This window comes from Protopterus annectens, chromosome 14.part0 (genome assembly GCF_019279795.1).
Source record: "Protopterus annectens isolate FY-2018-M chromosome 14.part0, PAN1.0, whole genome shotgun sequence".
Lineage (NCBI taxonomy): Eukaryota > Metazoa > Chordata > Ceratodontiformes > Protopteridae > Protopterus > Protopterus annectens.
This window is the reverse complement of record NC_056748.1, coordinates 998,271,246-998,296,146: the sequence shown is the minus strand read 5'-3', so window position 1 is coordinate 998,296,146 and position 24,901 is coordinate 998,271,246.

Sequence of the window (24,901 nt, the reverse complement as noted above, 5' to 3'; positions counted from 1 at the left end):
TTCTTTTCTCTGAACTGAGGAAAATAGCTTCTTTCTATGATAACCCACTTATCTCAACCTCACCTGAACAGCTTAAATTCATTTCCTTAAATACTCATAGCATCTACAATAAAATTTCAGAACTTCATGCTTGGATCTTCCACAATACATGATATATTCTTGTTATAACTGAAACATGGCTAAAACACATTATACTTGACAATAACTCCCTGGTTATAGTACCATCAGGGCTGTTAGAACACAAAAAAGGAGGTGGAGTAGCTTCACTATACCCTGACTACATTGAAATCCTACCCTACAATAAAGCTCTTCCCAAACAACGGAACACTGAACTCATCATCTTCCACCTTAAAATTAACAGTAAGCAACTGTCATACTCTATATTCCCCAAGGTAATAATGCTACTACCCGAGAAACCATCCTAAACTGGATGTCACACAAACAATTGCTAATGAAAAGGTAATCCTAGGTGATGTTAATTTCGATTGGCAGATTATCTCTACAAAATATTCATCAGCTAGCCTTAACCTGTTTCGACTGACTAAACTCATTTCCTCCTCCACAAATTATAACTATCCCCAAAACAGTGGCTCAATTTTCGACTGGATATTGGTGTCTGGTTCCATTAAGTATGTCTCCAGTGGCACCCTCTATGATCCTCCAGTGATCACTACACTGTATAAGCAAGCAAACCCAGTACCAATCACTTTAACCCTGAGACATTTAACAGAATTCTAAACTCATTTTTTCAGGACAAATCAGTTTAAGATTTCACTGAGTGAAACTGTACACAAATTTAACTCGCTTTCCCTGAAAATACTCAATAGTCCGGCTCCAACTAGAACAGAAAAAAAATAACCGTACTCCTTGGTCATTCACTTAAAGCAGGTACCTAATGTATGAAACAGATAGGGCTTGGAAAGAACAGTTAAAATATAGATGTTCTCAAAACCTTCAATCTTCAATACTTTAAAGAACTATGTAACCATGCTAAAAGATAGATCACCACAGACAAAAAACTCTATTTTAGTAACCTATACTAAATCAGTCTCCGTTGATGGCTTATTAATTTACATTTGTTTACATTTGTTTATTGGGGAAGTCCAACTGGGCACAGGTACCCTTTTTCAGAAGTTGAGGAAGAAAAGCTCCAAGGTATCATATTTAATGCAAACAGTATTTACAATAACACATTTTATAATACAGCTTCAGTGAACATATTGCTCAATAGACAGTGTAATAAAAACTGTACTGATATTCACAAACATTAAATTTACAAGCCTTACACTGAAACTTTGACACATACAAGACTGTTGTATAAGATAGTTACAAATAATTTAAGAAATACAATAGAGTGAGGTATTAGAGGAGATAAGCAAGTCTAAGTGTTAAAATGGAAGTAGTGATGGAATAGTACTTTGGTTGTGCTGATTAGAAGTAGGTATAGTAATTTAAGAAGTATAATAAAGTGAGGTATTAGAAGGGGATAAGCAGGTTAAGTGATTTAATGCTTTAAATGGAGGTATAAGAAAGTTGAGGAAGATGTTAGACAGCTATGTTCCAGATGTGGAGCAGGGACAAAGCCAGAAGGCAGAGAGGAAGTCTTTTAGTATTAGTTTGAAAAGATGAAGGTGAGTGAAAGAAGTAACTGATATAGGAATTTTAATCAAGATCTAGCTACACTGTTTGAATAGAGACTGATCCAAGTAGCCCTTTCTTGGTTTGTGGATGGCAAGCAGTTGTTTATTAGTTGACCAAAATGGACAATCTGGAAGGTAGTTTTGGAAGAGGACAGACCTTCCACAGTTGTACAAAGGAGGAAAATCTCCGTGCTAGGGGGAAGGATGTAGGAATGAGCTCTTGGGGGGAGAAGTGGGTAGAAGTGCTGTGGATAGCCACAGCTGATCACTGAGGTCTAGTAAGTTGGTCAGATTATCACCTGTGTCCTGTCTTGGTTTGTCTCAGGGAGGTTTTTCTTTTTTGCCTAGGAGGCTGTGATCAACATTGGGAGGGGGGTAATTCCTGTTATAGCTACAAATAGGAGACAATATAAAATTATTTAACTGCTTTGATTTGTTTCCCTTTTTTGCCTATTTTTTCAGAAACCTTCTTGACAGGGGTACCAAAGAGGAACTCATTATCCAATAGGGCATTAAGGAGGTAAACCTTCACCTGGTCTTATAGAGGTTCCGTCCTCAAGCCAGGCATGTCTATGTATGACTGACCTCATAGCAGCTGCCCTACATGATGCATCCAATGCATCACAGCCACATTTTAGTGTGTTTGGACTGTCTCCATCATGTCCTTCTACAAGCTTTTGTCTGAGATCTCCTGTGCCTTATCAATGGTCTTTTCTATGTAAAGATTCCATGCACACTAACATGTAAAGCTGTCACTTAACAGCCCTTATAGGCTGGGTAGCTGATGTGCAATCTTTTTACCAAATCTATCAGGCATTCTGTTCTGTTATTTTTAAAGGATGTCTGGCTGCACCCTTAGGAGCTTCCTTGGCAGATTCAATAGACACCACCAAAGGATCTACCTGTGGGTTCTTGTACACACAGCCGGCCTTAGGCATAGGCCAACTAGGCAGCTGCCTAGGGCGCCGGTCTAGCAGGGGCACTTTTCTAGTATTTATTTGGTGTAGGTAGACCAGGATGGGGGCACCAGGAGGTGGTGGTGGTGGTGGGGTGTCATGGAGGCCTTTTGCCTAGGGCACTAGTTGACCTAAGGCTACTCCTGCTTGTACACGTGCATATAGCTGTCAAGCATTCTATAAAAGCAATCTGGCACTTTCAACAGGGATTCCACTAACTGCACTTCAAGTAGAGATTATCTTGTCTATCCTGTGTGACCTTTGTTTGCTGGCTCACTGCAGAACAGTCTTACTTCCTTGCATGCCTTTAGTACATTAATGTGATAAATTTGTTTTTTCTCCTTTCTTGCTGTCGAAGCTTGTAATTTATTGCATTCTATGTTCATCATTAGATCACTGTCATCCATTTCAATACATAGCTTTAACATACGTCTTACATGAGGACCCAGTTATCTTTCAGATGCTGATGGATAAAATATGAAATCTCACTGCAGCATACATGAGTGACATGGTAATTTATTCATTCACATGACCGGGAGTCTCATTTACCAAATGTGCAGGTTATCATTAGAACAGGTAGACATGACTATAAATGCTAAGAAAAGTAGTATGGGTATGGTGGCAGTCAAGAACTTAGGATACCCTATAAGACACGGATTGGTAAGGCCACAAGTGGAAAAAAGAGGCAATAAAAAAACTGGCTTATTTCCATAAGAAAAAGACAAGTTAATGATTTTCTTGGAAAAGCTCCGCGGTATAGAAATCTTGTATCTAATTTTGTCACTACTGCCTGTCCTTTGACAGATCTCACAAATGAAAAATTCCTGTCAAGGTATAATGGACTCGAGTCAGGAAGAGCATTTTATGAACTAAAAATGGTCCTATGTTTTGAAACTGCATTAAGGACTTCTGTTTATAATAAAGAATTTGTGTGTCCCTCTTGCAAAATCATTAAAAAAGGAAAAAAATCAAAGCACAACTCATATTCCCAGCAAGAATAAGACTATCCCTGCTAGAAGGAAAGAAAACGTTTGACTGTCTCAAAGAAGCATCCACATTTGTCCAAAAAAAGAACCCTTTAAGTCAACCTGAATCCATAGATTCTTCAATGAACTTAAAAAGACAAGCTTCAAAAACTGAGTCGACTATTAAAGAGAAAAGAAACTCAGAGACAAATGATTATACATAACTTAACATTTCATGCAAGTTTTTTTCTCCCCTCTAAAGAATGTGGAATCATGCACAGAAGGTAATGTAACTTTTTTCTTCTCTCCTATTATCTTTCACACAACAACGCTAACTTTATATATAATGAACATTACTCAAAATTCAAGTAAATCAAAATCTTATCCAACTAAAAACTATGTTATAGTTTTATCTCTTTATATACATGGTATAGCACTAGTAAAATAGTATAAAATCACAATCATTTCATATATATATATATATATATATATATATATATATATATATATAAATTTTTTTTTTGATATCCTATACTTATTTTTTCATGTATGTGCCTTCCTCTTCTGTTTTAGTCATAGTGTCATAGTATTTAATCACTGCAGGAGAGGGAAATGCTTATTGTGTTACTGTTAAGCAATTAAAAAGAAAAGTGTTAACATTTTATTATATGCACATTTACTACTTAACTGAACTTCTGCAATGCGCTCCTTTTAGCTAGTATATCTTATAGCTGTGTATGGTTGGTAATTTGGAGCCTTTATTTTAAATATTCATTATTTTACAAGTTATGCTTATAAGCTTCATTTCACTAAAAAAATCCTGCCTACTTACTTTTTTGATAGAATTTTGACTTTTGTCACAAGCTCAAGCTTCTAAAGGCTTCAGTTAGCTCACAGACTCATGACAACCAATCGGTGCTGTCTTCCAAAAAGCAGGTGTGACCTCTGAACCTGTTTCTCTTCAATGAACTCTAACAGCCAGTCAGATTCAAGAATGATTGTTTGAACTGTTTTCATTCATTTAGCAATTTTATTTATCTAAAAAGTCTTATAAGCATATGTTTTACTGTAAATAGTGATTTAGTTAATCTGAATTACATTTATATTTAAATAATAATTACAAATATGCTTCTGACAGTGACAGTTTTAAATCATTTTCCTGTCTGCTTTAATAACATTGCAGGCCTGTATTCACTCACAGCAACAAACAATTATTGGGATTAATCAATTTATCTTGGTCTGTTTAGATAAAAAGAATTTTAAGAAACTGTATATAGCTTCCTGTTATTAGTTCATGCATACATAACATATTAAATTGAATTTTTCCTTTTGTATGTTTTAATGTACATGCAGTTTCCCTTCTGCTTGCTATTAACCTGCAGCAGCTAGGAATTCCCAGTAGATATCATGAGAGGGTTAGTTTGTGAGTATATCCATGCAGAAAGTTATTAAAACATATAGTTTTATTTTCAAATTTAGAGTTTTTATATTGCCCATAACAGTTTTAAAAGTGTATTTGTCATAATGAATCAAGGAAAGCACTTTTCAATTTTACTTAAAATAGCAGTCTCCATCAAATAATAATATTTAACATTATATCTATTAATGTCAATGGGTTGAACAACCCCATGAAAAGGTGTAGTGTCAACAAATATTTAATGCTACATAAAGCAGACTTTGCATTCATTCAGAAATCTCACTTAATAACAGATGATCTAAACAAAATTAACCTTCAAGGATTATAAGAGTTTGGTAAGTTCAACCTACAACCACATAAGAAGAGGTGTCTTAATTTTACACAGAACATCAATGAGAATTCCAAAAAGAGTTGACTCATAATCAAGCAATGATGGTATGCTTTCTTTAGTCATACTAAAACTAGATAAAAAGATGTACACTTCTGCAAACACCTACTCGATACCGGGTATTGGGACTAAAACTGTGAAAAAATATTTAGACACCATAACATTAAAGTTTAAAGGGGAGTTACTATTAGCAGGTGATTTTAATTGTATCTTGTCCTCCACTGATACCACAAGCTCTAAGCCCTTCAAGATGTCCCCTGTTGCCAAGCACTTGAACAATTACATAAAAGACAGAAACCTAATTGGCAATGACGGTATAAAAACATTATCTTTCCTGAAGTATTCTCACTATTCTTACAGATATGGCACACAGAGCAACATAGACAAACTCTATGCAACCAGTTCTTTACTGGCTCAAACCGATAATGTAATGCTGATATCATGCCCTATGTCTGACGACAATGCTATCACCTTCAATGTAATACTTAATACTGACCCCTTAAACTTCTGCTGAAGACTACTTGATTATCTAGTAACAGTACAAGGATTTAAAGAATGGTTTCTAGATGAAATAAAGCTTTACCTAGAAGCCAATAATAATGGAGAGGTTTCAGATATTATCCTATGGGACACTTTAAAGGTAGTCTTACATGGTAAAGTCAAAACTTGGTATATAAATAAAAGGAAAAAATGGGATAAAAAACATACATACAAAAAAAATTGACGTAAAAACTAAAACTTACATCAAATGACAAATCTGCATTAGCTGACGTATGTAAACTGAACAAGGACTATCAGGATATCATGCAGCATAAAATATCAATAAATCTTGGAAAAAATCTGATTATAATCCTACTTAATTAATCCCAAGAGTATGCACAGGATTGCAATTAGATCTAAATATTTAAATGAGAAAAGTCATACATACTCAACATATATCATAACATACATTTCTCTGTACAGCTTTCTTAAAAATTTTATGCATGCAAGTCGCTGGCTTATCTTACACATATTCTCAAAGTGACATCCTCTTAAATGTAATGCAGTGTATATTTTATTGTAAAACTGCGATTTCTATACAAATTGTAATATGTAACTCTTGTCTATTGTAATGTGGTGACTTTCTGTATTTTGTAATGTTGTGAATTTCTGTACTTTATACTATGTACTGGAGCTTTTCTCCTCAGGTCTCCACTGAAAAAGAGCCACAAGCCCAGCTGGACTAACCCGGTTAACAAACAAGAAATAAATTAATATAAAAGAAATACACTAGAAATAATCAGACTATCAAAGTTACAGATCTAAAAATATCTTATTATGTTTTAAAAACCATTACAAGAATATGAATAATAATAACTCATCTACAAGTGATAAAAGTATAGACAATTTTCTTGCTTATAATATTCAAAATAAACTATCCAAACACAATATTAACAACATAAATAAACCCTTTACCTTTAAAGAACTAAATGAACAAATAAAAATCTTAAGACAAAAAAGGCACCAAGGTTGGATGGTCTAATTCTGGAATTTTTACAAACTCTTACCTGATAACATCTTGAAAATATTACTTAGTGCATTCCAAGTAGTTAAAACTACAGCAAACATCCCTCCCACATGGAAATATTCTATCATCTCTCCAATCTCAAAATCAAATAAAGAGCCCAATCTTCACACATCATACAGGCCAATTTCTTTGCTTAACATTGACTACAAGATATTCATGTCTATCTTAGCAGACAGATTAAATAACATTCTTTCAATATTAAATCATGAAGACCAAATTGGGTTTATCAAAAACAGAAAGGTACAACACAATGTAATTAGATTACTGTCCTTAATAGAATTAGCAAACAAGAAAAAAATTAGCTTTCTATTTTAAGCCTTGATATAGATGTAGCTTTGACTCCCTGAGTTGGTCATATCCGTTTAAAGCTCTACAAAAATACACTTTCCCCCAAACATTATAGGATTAATTAAAAAACTATATGAAAAGTCCACAGCCTATGTAAATTTTGGATCTTATCTATCTAGCCCATTTGAAATATTAAGAGGTACTAAGCAGGAGTGCCCCCTCTCCCCATTACTCTTTGCCCTGGCTAATGAGCCTCTTGCAAATTATATTAGAAATAATGGCAGTGTTAAAGGATATAGTGTCAGACAAATTATCCCCCAAGATACAACTGCTTGCTGACAACCTACTAACTTCTAATGATACCGAAAAGTCAACACATCACCTATTACATAATCTAGACTTCTTTGCAAACATCGTTGGTCTAAAATTCCATCACAACAAAACTCAGGCACTTCTAGTGAATAAAAAGTGTCTATATTACAAAAACAAAAATCCAAAAACACGAACGACCTAAAGGTCAACAATGCAGGATCTTGAATACGCTATTGAGGGGGGCTCCACCCCCCACTAAATATATATATACCAACTCCAAGATCTCACTACAGTGAGGAAAGGGCAAATATTCCAAACCTCACTGTACCGCTATCTCACAAAAAGCAGATCGAGATCTGGCATTTCCTACCTTTAGGTCGTTCGCTACTTTGAGCTTTCTGCATTCTAATAGGAACCCAATGAAAATATTACTATGAAACTTAGATCAAAAAGACAAACTGGGAGGGCACGCATATATTTAAATATCTGAGTATCATTATTGAATCTAATTATAAAAAAATCACTCGCATCTAATTACAAACAACTTATAAACTCAATTAATAGTCTAACAGACAGTTGGAACAGACTCTTCTTCACATTTGTAGACAGACTAACTTTAATCAAAATGATACGGTTACCTAAAATTGTATTCATTGGTCCAGCTCTAATAATCCCCCCACCTGTCAAAATTAAACAGAAAATTAATAACTTATTACTTAACTTCTTTTGGTACCGCAAAAAAACAAGAATTTCTCTTCTCTGGCACACCACAAGCTGGGATGGAGGAGGTACAGGGTTTCCAAATACTGATTTTTATTTAAACTCTGCAATTATTAACACAGTGTTGCTTTGGAGTAATACTTCCTATACATCATATTGGAAATCAATACAAGAAAGCTTACTTCTTAGTAGTAATGGGATATTCCTTGAACCATATACTCAAATACACGCAAACATCTTTATATGGATTTTAAAAATATACATTCAAAGTGAAAGGTCAAAACTTGTTCCGACTCCTCTTATAAACCAAGTACTGCTGCTGTTTTAAAAGCTTATGTTTTTTAATCAATTAAGAACTTATTAATAATTATGTTTCCCATTGCTTACATAAATTAATGTCTGATATCTTTTGCTACTTAGAAAATGTTAGAATTTAAGAAGGGTGGCCTGTTATACTGGAATCAATTTCTCTCAGCTAATAAAAAAAGTTCTGCAGACTATTTAATCAGCAGATATAGTTTGCAAAATTACAATTGGCTGGGCATCCAAACTTGTAAGGATTTTATAGGGTCTATATTAAGTCAGTGAAATGGCATTACAGTGAATGCTGTTTCACCGACACATATAGATCAAAAGCTGACAGCAGCGAAAGCTCAGGTCAGCGATTTTTTTCCCAGGGAAAAAAATCATTTGGCCTGAGCCATGACATTGTCCTTTACCCCACTGTAGTGCAATCTCGGAGTTGGTATATTTAGTTAGGTGGGGGGCACAGCCCCTCACATTGGGGGTGAAGCCCCCACTCTGCAATGTTTTCAGTGGTGTGTTGTTGTTTGTTGGTCTACTGATTTTGTCCCTGGGAAAAAAATTGGTGACCTGGGGTTTTGCTGTTGTCAGCTTTCGTTGAATATGTGTTGGTGAAATGGCATTCTCTGTAATGCCATTTCGCTGACTTAATATAGACCCAATTTTATACATACTAAGCTCATACCCTCATTAGAGGTATACAATAAGAGTAACTTAAAAATCTTGGCTTTTATCTCAACAATCATTAATAGCTCACCCAAGAATACTTCATACGTATATGTTATTTATAAAATTCTCAGAAATGATTTTACCAAAACAGATGTTTCTTTTTGGAATTACTCAAGTGAAGTTAATAGACAAGTATTCTCAGAAAAAAAGATAAAAAACTTTGTTTACAGCTGAAGGAATCCACATCTTCCCTGTTCTGGCATGTATACACATGGAAAGTTTTACATGTTTTTTCACTCCACATAGACTAGCAATTATGTACAAGAAAGATTAAATGAAATGCTCGAGATGTGGACACCTCGATGCTGACTGGATACTTATGTTGTTAATTACAAACTAATTTCCCCCTTTTGGTAAGACTTTAAATATCTTTGTAAAGCTCTATGGAATGACAATTGTACAATTTCTGACCCCTTATCCTTTTCAATGTTCCCGTTCCTGAAATCATTCCTAAAAAACAAAAATGTTTACTATGGTCTATCCTCTCTATATCAAGGAAAATTGTTACTAAAAATTGGAAATCACAATCTACTCCTGTCTTTAAAGTTGAGTTTATTCATCTTGTGAAATACATTTGTAAGAATGAGATTGTTACTATAAAAGCAAGAACTAACAACACAACCAATCATTTAATTGCTTGGACAAAATGTCTAATCTGTTAGAGAAATATTAAGTGTTCTCCTATGTATATTGCTTTTTTAGTTGTTACGGACATTGTATATAGTTTGTTTTTTTCTTGTTATTATACTGTTAAGTTATTGTGTTATAAAATGAATAAAAACATTTTAGAAAAAAAAAAGAATTCAACCTATATGCCAATGCATCAGAAACAGGTTTATAAGCAGGGTTACCTAAAGTCTCTCAAGGTGAGAAGCACCCTGTGTGCTTTATCAGCAAAAAGTTGAGCAGTAAGAGGAAAGGAGATATACAGGCATTGAATGTAACTATCTAGGAAGAAAGTGGCCCCTACTATGCATTGAAGTACTATTTATTGGGCAGGAATTCCCCATTACCTAACTATGCCCACTACATTAAGTAAACAAATGGATGACAATACCAACTTGCAATGATCTGCATTATCCTTACGGTCTTACCAGTGTGCAGTAACCCAAAAGCCTAGACCATCTATTTGGAATGCCAACAGTTGTCCAGGTCCTACAAGTTACCATGCTGAGTTCAAAACATATTGTTATGGGCTTGCAGTAAAGCAGTTGTAACCTGTTGTTTTGGCAAAAGGTGCATACATATGCTCTTTATATGTGCCTTCTGAATGACACATTCTCAAAGTGTTAGAATCTGCCTGTACAAGATCGCTAAGAAGACACTAACTACTGTGGTATATAGAGGAGGCCTGCAAGCACAGAACACAAATTTAGTTGTAAGCAGGAACTTGGCTACAGATCCTGGAGGTGAGGAGTTCAACTGTTCAGTCAGGGCCTATTCTAGAGCTGTACCTGCTAGAGGCACCAAACTCCCAAGCTGAGTCTAGTAGAGACCTGGGCTGCAGACTTGCACTTTTTTCAAAATGCAGATCACTGCTGGGAGTGCAACACATACTGTATAAATGTCTTGGAGAACATCTGTAGGGTACTGCCTCTGCTCATTTTAAAAGCCAAGAGAGCTAGTTTTCCCCATTCTGAATACACAGAATTAAATATGTGATTTTTTTTTATTTTTATCTGCTGCCTCCAGTGCTTTCTTAGACTTTATTACACACACACACACACACACACACACACACACACACACACACACACACACACACACACACACACTATAATCCAGACTGACTTGCTGTAAAAACTCAACACTTATACACCCGGATCTTTTTTTACCATTTGCCCACTTCCCACTCCTCTCCTCACAAACAAAAGCAAAACATCTAATCAAGTCAAACAATCCATCCCTTAACTAAAAAATTAGTAATAGAGTATAATAGCCCCCTTGGCATGAATATGTCTACACACATGAAACAACTAGAACTCCCACAGACATACCTTACTAAAAGGATAAAAGACCTAAATAATATGTCCTACATGGACCAGCTCAAAGCTCTGTCACTATACCCTGTATCCTACAGACTGTTAAGAGGTGACCTGGGTCTGGCTTACATGGCATACTCTGAACCAATACTGATATAACCAGTAAGTCATATAGCATCAGAAATACTTGGTGTAGGGATTTAAACCTCTTCTGCAGCATCAACAAAATGGTTTGGAGGGACAAGTATATCTTGCAGAGATATCAGTGCTTTGGAACAGACTCCAAATCCACATACAACAAAGCTCATTCCTGTCCATTTTCAAGCACAAATTTACTCCACGACTATCCCCTGTACTACTAATGGACAGAGGCAGCTCCTAAATGCTTTATACTATGCATGGGTCACCTCAAGTTATGTGCAGTATGATCAGTGTTATTCTCAATAGGGGTAATATACAATTATTGCCCATGGGATGAGTAAGGCCAGTCTAATACCAAATGCTACCTGTTGATTGAAGCATCAAAATGGAAACTGGCTAGACTTAAAATGGTCTTCAAGGGCAGCTAGCCTGGTAAATACCTATGAACCTATGATGTAAGCATTTACATTAAGCTTATTTGATCATAAAAAAATACAACAAATGAATTGCTAGCAGACCTTGGTGTACTCCAACTAATTACTGAACATACAAAATGCAACAAAGTCAAGCAGTCATTCACCCCTAGCTCTAATAATCACAAACATTCCAGACAATCTACTGTGCATCAAAAATAACATAAGGAGACACAGAAACCAACCACCTTCAAAATCATCAAACAACTCTCTATCAGCCAAGAAAATGCTGAACACAGGTACACCAGCTTATCTATCATAGGAAAGAATAATAACCCATCTTCCAGCAAAAGCTGCATAATGATCAAAAGCCTAATCATGCCAGAGGCATTTTTAATTCTCCTATTCCACCTTCCTGCCCCCACTACACTCAAACTTAATGGAATAACTCCACTATTTTCCTTTAAAGCAGTCACAACTAAACAAACTGAAGCCAATGTTAATAAAACTGATGATGGTCTTCTAGGCACAAACAAAATATACCCTTTATTTACCAAGGCATGCAGAAAACAAATATATCCACTTAAACACATCTACAACCTTTGATTCTGCCACAATACATTACCTGCAACATGGAAGATGTACATAATTAAACCAGTTTAAAAAAAAAAAAGCTCCACTTCTCTGATTTTAGGATAATCTCCGTCCTTCCAAAACCTACGATTCCGATAGAAAAATTTGCTTACACTCAACTAATAGAATACATTACAAACCCAAGGGCTAATATCCAAAAACTAAGAAGCAATATGGACAAACCACAGCATAACAACAGTCCTCTTGACATTACCCAATGACACTAACTGGAATGGACAAAAATAACTTACAGGAATAGTATGTTTTGGTCTAACTAAAGTTGTTGGACTGTTAGATAATTACATTTGTCACTTTTATCTCATTGAATTAGCAATAAAGCTTTCCAATGGTTCATATCCTTGCCAGTCACACCTTCTCAGAGAAAATTGGTACCACTGTCTCCTCAACAGCATCCCTGATCACAGGAGTTTCCCAAGATTCTATACTCAACCTATCATTTTTCTTCCTCTATATTAAACAGCAATCCCCAAATCTAATCAGAAGACATGGTTACCTACAGATCTGGTACCCCAATTGTTACTGTAAAGCTTCAACTACAAGCAGACCTCCTTTCGCCAACTGGTTAAGCACAAGAAAGCTAGTACGTAACCCAAACAATCCAACATCATGCATTTCAAAGCACATCAAAAAATATGGTCTGTACCCCCAGACTGAGCCATTCTAGACCAACACTAGATCCAACTAATAACTATCATAGCTTTCAAATATCTGAACCTTTGATTAGATCATATTTTAAACTACATACTGCACATCAATCACACTTCAGTTAAAACAAAAAAACTCTACTCTGGGACTGAAACATTTGTTTTTGTCCTATTCATGCAGAAATGTCCTGGCACAGTTACACAGGGTGATCTTCCATTACATTCTCAGTCTTAAAACAGAATCCCATCACAACACAAGCAACCTCCAATGGGATTTGCCAATTCACCTCCTTTGCTCCAAGTACTGAACATCACTGCTCAATTCTGAAAAAAAAGTTAATTGGCCTATAGTCCACCACTCCTAAACTCCTTATCTTGCCTTGCTCAAAAATTCTAAATAAGACAAAATATATAATTGTATCTCTCAAACACAAAATGCACCCTTTCTTCATACTCCTTACACAAGCAAACAATGCAGTAACCACAGCTTTTCTGTTCTAGGGAACAAAGGTTAGGAATACATAGATACATCCATCAGTGATGCAACCCTTTAGCCTGAATTCAAGAAAGGTTTCACAGAGCATGTAAGGACTACAAAACACTAAAATGACAAATAGTTCTACAGGTAAATTTGTTGTCAATCAACAACATTTACAATCTTAAGATTCTAAGGAGTACTCCCAAAGAAAAGCCAACAGAGTTTATACCTTTTTGTTTCAAATTACTATATTTTCAAAACAATATTTAATCTCTACACTTCCCCTATCTACTCCAAACCCTCTTCTGCTTGTCCTCCATTTCACTACCACTTCAGTCAACCAAAAGTCATTCAATGATTTTTAATTTGGTCAACCTAAAGTTATGTACACTTCTATGAAAGGTTGCAATATTGTAGGTTGTAAACATTTTTTCTACTTAACATATTACTTGCTTTTAAGTATGATATAAATCTGTTTTCTTTCATGTACATAATGCACTTATTCTTGGTTCATTGATTATCCTGTCTATATCATATTTGGTGGATTCTTTGTGGTTTTGTTTTGTTATATATTTTAAATGCTTAATTGTGGTTTGTTCATAGGTTAGTACTAGGCTAATTGCCCTTGTGGGCCATTTTAAGCCTAGCCAATTACCCCATGGGAGAACTGAATGCTACCCTGTACCTTATGACTGTAAGGTAAACACCTTAACCATTATGCCAGCCTCCCACCCTTTTTTTACTCTGAGATGGGAGTTTGAAATTAGTCCTATTGGATCAGTGCAATACCTCAGTTAACAAAATTAATTAAAAATAAATAAATACACAAACTTCTATGTGCATAAACAAAGTTATGCATATACTATAATAACAGATATGGATGAATATGTAAACCCTTGTCAACCATGAGGGTAGACACCACAAGCATCCAGTCAACTCAGCATCTAAAACTTGTTCAGACTATTAGCCCCTTCCTTTACCCACAATGCTCTGCCACCATGTAAAGTGCTTTTCAGAACTCAGTTGCCATTTGAAAGCAGATAATCACACATACCCATACAGTCCATGATGACCATGAGGCCCACAAGGAGGAGCGTCAGTGTATTGATAAGAATGTACAGGCTCATCCAGATTTATCATTATGGTACATACACAGCTTCCATATCTAGCATGAGGAAGCTTATCCTCAACAATTAGTAGGATAGAATTCCAAGTTCATCCTCCTGACTGGCCATCATGGAAATATACCCTTGCTTTATGCAACTCTAAAGGAAGACTCAAAGACCACATCCAGCTTGTAGTGTTTTTCCAAAGTATTCACTAAGGCCCATGTATCAGGTGCATAAATATCATATAATGTATTTGTAAAGAATGCTGGAGATTCAGCCACTATTACAATTGAGTTTACTCTTGGGGAGGTCATTGTCATCAATCCTCCTTTTTCCATTTTTACATGAGGTTGAGTAATCACATCAACATTAATCAATATGCTTTGTCATATTTTTCATGAAGAACTTGATACTGCCAGTAAGTCAATGTGTAGCTCTTGTATCCTTGGATCCCATTTTTGTTAGAAAATAAGCTAAATATTTGAGAAGCTTTCCTTGCTGATTTGCTTCTGCCCACATAAAATCTATAACAAACATTCTCTCATAAGAGTAGTTAAGAATGCAGGAAGACTGACAAGACTGTTGCATGTTTCAATGGATAATGTAGGCATATTGGAAGGTTAGTCCACAATGCTACTCTTATCTTGATGGAAGACAAGGAAGAGAGGTTTTACATGTAAGGAGGGTAAGTCAGAAATTCCCTTGGCAGAAGTAATGGCTACAAAAACACCTTCCAAAACAGGTACTTATAATCACTGTTAGCCACAGTTGCAAAAGGAGGAAGGTTTAACTTTTGTAGCATGAAGCACAAACACACTGAGGAATGGGATCCTTGAAAACTCATATCTGGAATGCACCTTTCAAAAAGCTTTGAAAACTTTTACCGACACTAAAGACAGAGTTGGCACTTTGGTGAGGTCAGACAAGTTTGCCAGACAACTATACTACAGGAATAGGCCTGTACTAAAAGTCTTGGAAAGGTAATCTAAAATAATAGATGCCGGAGTTGTAAAGGTTTCCAACACTTCAGAATAAGCATACTAAAAAAAAATGTCCATTTACTTTTGCAGGTTTTCCAGATATTAGGTCTCTGGGAAGGAGAAAAAATATAGACCCCTCTGTGACGGTATAAAGGAATCTTGTCTGGTACTGCAAATGGAATAATCATGCAGTTAACTGAAAGGAGTGAAAGTCTGGGTGAAGCTTGACAGATGGAAGAGTCAGAAGAGCTGTGTAGTGCCTCAGATATAGGCGCTTCTCCAAAAGATGCAGCCAAACAAGACAGCTTTCTATATGAAAGTCAGAATAAGAAGAAACGGAGAAAGCATAAAGGAGTTCTGGGACTATTTCTAGATGCCATCATCCCTGGTATGCTCCCCAGAGGAGGGTTTATGGAAAGGAAGTTCCTGGTTAGTATTGGTAAAGTATACAAACATGTCACATCAAGGACTTCCCAAGCAGTGAAAAAGGCTTTAGATGCCCTCATCTCTGGTATTCTCCCCAGAGGAGGGTTTGTGGAAAGGAAGTTCCTGGTTAGTATTGGTAAAGTATACAAACAGGTCACATCAAGGACTCCCCAAGCAATGAAAAAGGCTCTGCTTTACTGACAGACTGAAGAGTGACTCTTGAAGCAACAGTAACAAAGGACTGAGCATGCAGACTAGAGAAAGTACAGTTGTGTACCTACCATAAATGTAGATGTTCGAGTGTATTCACTGTTGCAGTCATTACAATTAGGTTATCCTGCTGGCAGGCTACCCGCAGTCGGCTTGAATTCCAAAGTCTAGGTCTGGCGTCGGTTGCTGTCGCCTCCTCCCTGACGTCAGTGCGCCAGGGGTATAAAATATACAGCCGACGCCATTTTCTTCAGTTTTTCTTGCCCCAGATGTCAGGTGCCCCCAAAAGGGTAGGTTAAAAATATGTAAATAAAGCATGCATGCATCAAAGTAAATTATTCCTTCATCTACAAGCAAATACACCACATAGGTTGCATAGAATAGTGAAGTACAGATATGTTCCAGCAAAGATAAGGGGGATGGTGGGTGGGTAACCTGGACTGCAACAGTGAATACACTCGAACATCTACATTTATAGTAGGTACACAACTGTACTATGTTCATCATGTTTCACTGTTGCAGTCATTACAATTGGGTTGAATCCCAAAGCTAAGGTTGGGAGGCTGGAGATAAATAGGATTAGGAGCAGCTATGAGGCCCTGCAGAACTGTAGTGGCAAAGCCTGCCCTAGATTTAGAGTAGAGTGGTAAGTGATGGTGCTTTGCAAAAGTGTGCACTGAACTCCAAGTTGCAGCCTCTAAAATGTCTTTGGTTGGTACTCCTCTGAGGAAGGCTGCTGAAGTGGCTGCTGCTCTGGTTGAATGTGGCCTATTGGCCTTAGGCACTGATTTGCCATGTTGTGAAGAGCAGAAATAAATGCAGTGGCCTATCCACTTTGAAATTGTCTGTTTTGAGATAGCCTTTCCTTGTGCTCCTGCAGCATATGCCACTAGTAATTGCTCAGTCTTTCTGAAAGCTTTGGTTCTGTCCAAGTAGAAGTGCAGCTGTCTGTGTATGTCCTCTGTGTATGTCCAAAGAATGCAGACGTCTCTCACCCTTATTCTGTGGGTTTGGATAAAAGGTAGGCAAGTGAACAGTTTGGTTAAGGGCCACACTGGACACTACCTTAGGCATAAATGTCGGGTTTGTCCTCAGAGAAACCCTATCTGGATGGAAAATGATAAAAGGTTCCACAGCCATGAGTGCCTGTAGCTCTGAGACTCATCTTGCAGAGGTTATTGCTAGGAGCAGAGCTGTTTTCCAAGATAAAAAAATTATATCAGCTGTAGTGGCTGGCTCAAAAGGAGCCAGGGTGAGTTTTTCCAAGACATAATTGAGGTCCCATGCAGGTACTGGTGATCTCCTTGGAGGCCTTATGTTTTTGGCTCCTCTGAGGTACTGCCTTAGTAAAGGATGAGAAAAAATAGGTGTAATGAACTGAAATGGCAGAGGCATGAATCTTAATTGATGAAAAGGATAGGCCTTTGTCCAGCATCTCAGTTAAGTATTGCAAAATCTGAGGAATATTTGGTACAATAGTGTCAATCCCTTGTGCCTGGTTCCAAGCACAGAATTTCTTCCATTTTTCAGCATAAGATTTTCTGGTACTAGGCCTCCTGGCCTCCAAAAAAACATCCATCACCGCTTTAGAAAGAGGGGTGTTTTGAATGACTACATTATCTGCCATGCTGCCAGATTTAAGGTCTTGAGTTGGCTGTGCAGGATTTGATTGTTTTGTTGGGACAGTAAGTGAGGAATTTGAGGTAATGTCCAGGCTGGGCATTGAGACAGGTTCCTTAGGATTGGGTACCAGTGCTGGTGGGGCCAGTCTGGGGCAATCAGTATCATTTTTGGCTTCTCTTGTCTGACCTTTAGGAGTACCTTGGGGAGGAGGGGCAGTGGAGGAAAGGCATAGACTGTTACGTTTTTCCAGCTGAAAGATAGAGCATCCACTCCCCATGCTTGCTTGTGATGAGTCCTTGTGCAGAATCTCTGTAGTTGGCAGTTGTGAGGGGAGGCAAAAAGATCTATGTCCGGGCATCCCCATTTCCTTATTATTATGCTGAAGATTTGCGGATTCAATTTCCACTCGTGGGGATCCAAGAGGTTTCTGCTTAGTTCGTCTGCCAGAGTATTTATCTTTCCTGGCAGGAATTGTGCCTACAGATGTACTTGGTAAGTCAATGCTGTGTCCCACAAAGTCATGGCTGGTCTGCAAAGGGGATAGGAATGAGTGCCTCCCTGCTTGTTTATGTACCACATGACTGTGGTACTGTCTGTCTTTATCAATAGTTGTCCCGGATGAAGTTGATCCTTGAAGGCTGTCAGGGCATTCTGAACAGCTAGCATCTCTTTTTGATTGATATGTAGATGCATTTGGCTTGCGGACCATGTGCCCTGAATACATCTTCCTGCCATGTGGGCCCCCCAGGCATAATCTGATGCATCTGTTGTTAATGTCTGCCTGGCTGTGGGTAAAGTGAATGGCTGTCCCTTGTTGTGGTGACAGGCCTTTGCCCACCATTGAAACTCCTGTTGCAGGCAGGGAATGAGGGTAATTATTGTTTCCAGGCTGTGGCAATGTTGAGTCCAAACACTTTTTAGATGCAACTGAAGTTTCCTCATATGCAGTCTTGCATATGGAATTAGCAGAATGCAGGATGCCATGAAGCCCAAAGGCTGCAGAATTTTTCTTTCAGATAACTGGGCCTTTGTTGCCAACAGTTTGAAATAAGTAGCCAGTTGCCTTTGTTTGTCTGGCGTGAGATAAGCTAACTGGGCAGTTGTATTTAAGCTTGCACCCAGGAATATTATCTCTTAAGAGGGTACTATTTTTGATTTCTTTTAGTTTACTGTGTACCCTAGGCATGTTAGTAATCTTTTTACAAATGCTAGATGCTGTAGTAGAATGTCCTTGTTCTCTGCTTGAATGAGGCAGTTGTCCAAGTAAGGATATATTTGTATTCCTCTTTGTCTGCAGAATGCAATTACTGGAGCCAAGCATTTTGTGAAGACCCTGGGCACAGTAGATAAGCCAAAGGGCAGTGCAGAGAATTGTCAGTGCATTGATCCAGCTATGAATCTGAGGTATCTTCTGCATGACTGTCGGATTGGGACATGCAGGTATGCCTCTTTTAGGTCTAAAGTCACAAGCCAAGCCTTCTTGCCAGCATGGGCAGAAGCTGCTGCAAAGTCAACATCTTGAATTTTGGAATATCCAGATGTGTGTTTAGAACAGATAGGTCCAGTACTGGTCTCCAGGCTTTGTCCTTTCTGGGCACCAAGAACAGTCAAGTAAAATCTTTGTCCCTGCTTTTGCTCTGGTACTTGCTGAATGGCCCTCATGTCCATGAGGGATGAAACTTGCTTTTGTGCCTCTGCCCATTGATTTTTTGGCAGGTCTGGCAAACCGTGTGCCCTTGGCAGGGTATGAAAGTGAAACTTGTAGCCTTGTGACACTATGTTCAAGACCCATTTGTCCTGGGTTATTATGTGCCAATTTTGATGAAAAAGTGCTAGTTTTCCCCCTAAAGGTGCTGCCAGAAGATAAGTGCTTGGTGCAGGCAGGGGAAGTCATTGGGACTGTTTCCTGTATGGCTGTGCTTTGTCTTCTCTGCTTTTGGAGGTAGAAGCACCCCATTGTTTAGACCTGTATGTGCCTTGGGGCTGGGATCTGTCTCTAGGGCATCTGTATCTGCCCCTTTGTGGCCTGTATGACACTGGGACCAATTCTTTGTAGGCCAGTGTCTGCTAAATCTTGGAGGCTGTACCTGTAAAAAATCCTTGACTGTTTGCACAGATTTTGCTTTGTCCTCCATTTTCTTCAACACCTCCTCTGCTTTAACACCAAACAAGGTATCATGCTGTAATGGAGCATCTAATAATTTTGCTTTAACATGATCAGGCAGATTCTGTTCCTTTAACCAAGCATGCCTCCTGATGACAGAACCCGTAACAGCGGCCCTGCAGGAGGCCTCTAGAGAATCAAAACCACATTGCAAAGTATGCTTTCCAACTTGTTCAGCTGCATGCAATAAATCCTGCATTTCTTTGTTTTCTGCACATTCAGAATTTATCAACAATTTCTGTTTAAGCAGTGACATAATATATTGCTGATATTTAAACATATGAAAGTGACAATTTAAAGCCCTAATAGCCAAGGTAGCAGAAGTGTAAATCTTTTTTCCCCCTCTGTCCAGAGCCCTAGAATCCCTGTCAGAGGGGGTAGGGTTTTTTGCAGTGGAAGCCTTGACCACTTTGGGACCCTGAGAGATAGTTTCTGGGTCAGCAGCAGGGTTTTTAAAGAGAAATTTATGTGAATCAGGAACCCTGTAGTATCTGTCTGGCTTAACAGGAGCTGGAGGCAGAGAGTCAGTAGTCAGACTGGACTCTGAAAAAGTACAATGTCTAACACAGGTGGAATAGCAAGGGGCCTGTGCTGAGGTAGTAAAAGGAAGTCTCAGAGTCTTTTCTTAGATTCTGAATCATCTTGACTCTCCCAGTGGAAATGCTCCCTCATGGTATGCAGAGTTTTCCCAAAAGAATAATCCTGAGGAGGAGAGGCTGAAGGGATAGATTATTCAGCATCAGAATCCTCATAGGAAGGAAGAGGGTATTCCAGATCAGAAGAGGAATCAGATTAAATGGAAACCTGATCTGAAGATTCATATTCTGTCTCTTGCCTAGGCCTCTTATCAGGAGGGGGATGGGAACCCCTGATCAAAGTAATTAGGTCTTCGGCCATTTTGAGCATCTGTTTTTTAGGCATGGAGGCCTGTCCATGGGTCTGTTGTACTTGTTTCTTTGTCTTTAAAGGTGCTTTAGTCTTTGCCTTTGAAGCTGAAGTCGTTTTTACATATAATTGTGTAGGCCTGAAAACACCCTCAGAAGCTGATGCCTGCTCAGTGGCTCCAGACCCATCTGAGGGAATAGTTTCTGAGGTTCTAATACCTTGAGTTTCCATCGGCCTAGTCGGCTCCACTTTGGAGTTGGTAGCGGCCTGCGGCTCTAAAGTAGCAGGCGTCAGGGGCTGCGAAAGCGCCTCACTGAGAACCGGCGAACTGGCGACTGGCTTAGAAGCCCCGTCATCAGTTTTGGACCTTGGATGCTTGTCCTTTTCTTTTTCTTTGCGTTTCTTGTGAATTGCGGTAGTTAGATGGCTATCCGACGACATTGTGTAATTAAATCTTCTGCCAAAATAGTGAAATGCAAAATCGTACCGACGCTTAATAGTGCGTTGGCTAAATCTAGCACAGAACCGACAATTAGCAATGTTGTAGTCAGGGCCTAGGCAAGGAATACAGTAGGAATGAAAGTCCTTGTGAGGTATTTGCTTCCCACAAGAAATACAATTATTAACTTTTGCTGACATCGGTCTGGAGCAAGAAAAAAGTTTTCCCAACGGGGTACTTAGCTTTTAATGAAGACTTCGGATCTGAAATTTGAACACGAAAATCTCAGGAGTTGGCCGACCGGCACTTGCGAACTGCTTTTGCTTCGGGCACTGCGCAGCAAGAAAGACTGAAGAAAATGGCGTCGGCTGCATCTTTTATAACCGTGGTGCACTGACGTCAGGGAGGAGGCGACAGCAACCGACGCCAGACCTAGACTTTCGAATTCAGGCCGACTGTGGGTAGCCTGCCAGCAGGATAACCCAATTGTAATGACTGCAACAGTGAAACACGATGAACATTTGGCTTTGAGGAATGTGACTGGTGATCAGAAAGTGATCTGTTGACACAGCCTATTCCCACACACTTACTATTTTGTAAGAGGAATTTAAGAATTCCATCCTGTTTATGTATCAAACCACTTCCATGTTGTCAGTGTGGATGGCATCTGCACTACGGGAAATAAAGTGACATGATGCCTGCATGGCACAAAGGGACTTCCTGATTCAAATAAGGCAAAATACAGTAAAGCAGCACTCTGTTTATTCAACAGTCACAGGATAATGTTTTCGGGTAACACCCTTCATCAGTATGTTGATACCATCTTATTCACAGTATAAATAACCATTTCACTAAGAGCACATGACACAATCAACCAATAAAAAGTTAGTTTGAATCAATTAAAATTAATAAAGCTTTAAAGACATACCATTATATAAAACATTTTCATAAACATTTTATTACATTTCTGAAAATGTTTTATGTAATGGTACGTCTTTAAAGCTTTATTAATAATAAAAACCTGCCTGAAGGAAGACATGTTCTACAAGACAGAGTGTCTAAGAGGCTCCCTGACAAGACTTTGACCCAGTTGTGATCAACTCACTAAAGTTAGAACATACAAATGAATCCATGGAAGTGCAAAAAGCAGCCCAAACACAGAAACAGAAGAAAAAGGCATTTTGTCCTCTACAGTCTGCTACTTGTATAGAGCAACTCTATTTTCACACCACCATGGGAAAGGGAAAATCCCTGAAAGACTGACAAGTTAACTATCTGGGAAAAGCTTGGGAGTCAACAAATTAATGACTGACCATATCAGGTTCAGATCACCACGGTTTCACAAACAAGCCTGGCTCCTATCTAAGGTGCAACTCATGAATGTTAACATCTATGAAGGCTCTGCCTGGAACTTTGATTGTTTTCTATTGTACACAAAGACTACAGAAGACTCGGTTCAGATTTCTGAGCTGAATCTAGATTCTCTAAAGTTGCTGTTGGGGCCAGAAGGCAGTCATAGGTATGTAAACAATATGACCCCATTGCAACCTGTGGTTCACTTTGACTACTGTCCTGCGTTTGCTAAACAATTCCTGGACTCCTTGGCTGCCATGATGTGAAGACAGTAACTGTGGAAGCCCGAAGAGCATATCCAGTCTCTTCCTGCACACATGGAAGGTTGGTCTGCATCATGACCATCTGCAAATATTGCAAAACAATGAATTTGATTAGGTCACTTAAGTCCAAAATCAGCCTGAAGTCCTGCATCCATTTTTGGAAGTAAATGAATCTGTGATAAAAGCCAAATCCTTTCTGGTTGAATGGTCTACCTTTGATGGCTCTTTTGCTGATAAGGTTTAAGATCTCAAAGAGTGGAATGTCTGGCAATAGAAAAAGGCAGGGAAGGGGAAATTGTGTGGAAAAGTATTGTATTTTTTTGGAATTCTGTTAAACCCACTTACCATACATGATCGCTAGCCATACCTTGAAGTTAAAAAAAACAGATGCCCCCTAACTGCATCTAAAGTGGAAATGTTGAGTAAGGCCTATCCCTCTGAAGGAGGAGCATGGATTCCCTACTGTTGCTGGCTGTTCTTGTCTTTGCCTCACCATTCATGCTGGAACCTTTCATGACCTCATTAGCTTCTTCTAGTATCACTGCTTGCTTTGTTGTTGTGGACATATAAGCATGGGAATATTTTGTACCTTTGAAAAGAGGTAAGGAGGGGTCAAACTAATAGCTAGAAGCTGTTAGGCTCTTGCCTTCCTTCTCCTCCAGGTTCTCCAGCTTCTCCTTAACTGTTAGTCCAAAAGGGCAAATCGAACAATGGGTGCATTAGGGAAGGATGCCACAGAATCTTTAGCAAGATCCGTAAGGTGCAGCCAGGTGTGACAGTGAAGAGTTATGCCAGCTCCAGCAGCATCATCCACTGAGTCATGTACAAAATGCACAATGAGATCTGACAGAGAAGAAAAAGTTGTCAACTTTCAGTGAAACTTATTCTTGATCTCTCAATCTGACAGGTTATTCACAAGGACCAATTTCCCTCATAATGTGCATGATAGATTTTATTCCTCAATTTAGGATGCACAGAGAGTGGGTGGAGACTACACAGAAAACACTCCCCCTGCAGCAGTGTGACACTGCCCCTGGTTACTTGAACTCCACACTAGCACTGGACATGGATTCAGATTAGACTATGAGAGGCTAAGGCATGTGCAGTAGACAAACATGGCAAGGAAAGGACCTGTTAACAGGTAATAGTAAACTGTGGGAAGCCAAATACAAAGTACAAATGTGAAGGATGCGTAAACATGCCTCACAAAAATTGTCCACTACTCTCAATTCCTTAATGGAAGAATGGACAGCAGCAGAACTCTATGGAGTACAAGCTTTTTTATGTGCAGCTACAGTATCTGGATTTGGAGCCACTACACAGAAAATCCGATCCATAGGAGGCTTGAAGATCTTTTTTGGCTTTCTTTGAAAAGACAATGGCAGGTTTTCCTATCAGCTGCATGGTCTTAAAGACTTCTAGTAGGATCCTCTGAGAAGTCATGTAGAGGGCCACTGCCCCTTCGGTTCGTTACTTCCTGTACTTGTGCAAATTTGTGGTCATCTGGGAAGAGGGTGGGGACCTATGTGACCTCCATTGTCTATATCAGGGAAGTGGGAACTCCAGCATGCTTTCTCTTACACCTGCACTTACTACCTAAAATGGAGAAGATGCATCAGAGGATACAGAATAAGCATGAATAAATCAGGTCACATAGCACTGATTATTCAAGAGCAATTGACTCCTCTGCCCTGACACAAAAAAAGAAAAATGTCCCCGTCTGGAACAGATGTCAAAAAGTACTTGTGTCAAGGATGGTAAATGCAGTGCTGTCTGCATCAATCTTGACACACACAATGGCACCACTTTTAGGGCCAAGGGAACCAATCCTGACAGCCCAAGTCCAACGCCT